The sequence below is a fragment of the Taurulus bubalis genome (assembly GCF_910589615.1).
Source record: "Taurulus bubalis genome assembly, chromosome: 16".
NCBI lineage: Eukaryota > Metazoa > Chordata > Actinopteri > Perciformes > Cottidae > Taurulus > Taurulus bubalis.
In genome coordinates, this window is record NC_136604.1 from 21667824 (window position 1) to 21669170 (window position 1347).

The following is a 1347-nucleotide window of genomic DNA, read 5'->3' on the forward strand; positions in this document are numbered from 1 at the left end:
TCTCTCTCTCCTGCAGGGTAATGAAGGAGTTGTTGATTCTCAGCAAAAATGAGAAAATAAGAGCCTTGAATATGCAATATGTGCATTAAAGCTGTTTTATTGTATGTAACATGTAATATGAAGTCTCCACAGTTGAGTTAAATGGTCGGATATTAAATATTAATGTTGTCTTCAATCAGCAGGTTGCAGGAACAAAAAAATATCCTGATATATATTTATGAGAGAGAGAATACACAGTTATTTGTATTAATATGTAAGTTACCATCTTTAAAAACGGAGCCAAAGGAGTATATCTGCAACCACAATGTTATTGTAATAATATTGGTATCAAAATAAACAGTAACACTTGTGAGATATTGTTCAGGTGTGTTATTACCACTGTATATGTTCCTGGTTAAGAGTAAAGAATATGCAATAAAAGTTCAATACTAGGCCCTAGGGCCCAACATTAATAGTTCTGTTTCTTTGATATTGATGTGAATTAAAAACAGAATTTTTCAAGAAGCAGAGAAACTATATGGAATATATTTTGAGACATTTTGTGTTTTTGTATCTCAGAAATATGAGATGGAAAAAGGCAAAGAGAAGTTACTAATTTAAATCAGATCACTTTTATTTATTCAGCTTAAAATCACAAAGTTGCATCTGAGGGATTTTTTATATTTACAATACACAAAAAAACTCCAACATCTGACTGAGAAAATGTTACATTTTCAAGATGTTTTAAAAGTGGAGTAGCTACATGGAGTAGTAGTAAGATGTAAAGTTCAAATATATTCAGTGAAAATGTTTGGAATAAAGAAATTAAAAAATTAAAAAAGACAAACACGTAAAATCAGATTACACTTTATTGTCATTGTTCAGAGTTTCTGAGTCAATAAAATGCAGTCAGAAAAGAAGAAGTTACATTTCAGGTTAAAACAGCAACACACATCCATTCAGCTGTTCTGGAGCTTTTGATTATATCACATGATCTTCATCCGTAGATTTAGTTTACACTCATCCATGATGACTCTGAAACCTGAAATCAAAATGTCTGGTTGACCTTGACAGACATTTATAAAAAAACATGTATAACTATTATTACTATTACTATATTCTTCTATATTATTATCATTATACTATAATAATACTTTGTTATTATTACTATACTATATTACATTATTATTCTTATTATTATTAGACATGTATAAATAATAATAATCTCCATTTAGCAGATCTTCTGGAGCTTTTTTTCTGAAACAAGAAATAGAGAAATGTTTATTAAAAAATGGAGTTTTTCAGAGCTCATTCTGGCTGAATGATGCTCACGTCATTGCATCATCTTCATCCCCAAGCCGCCTGTGA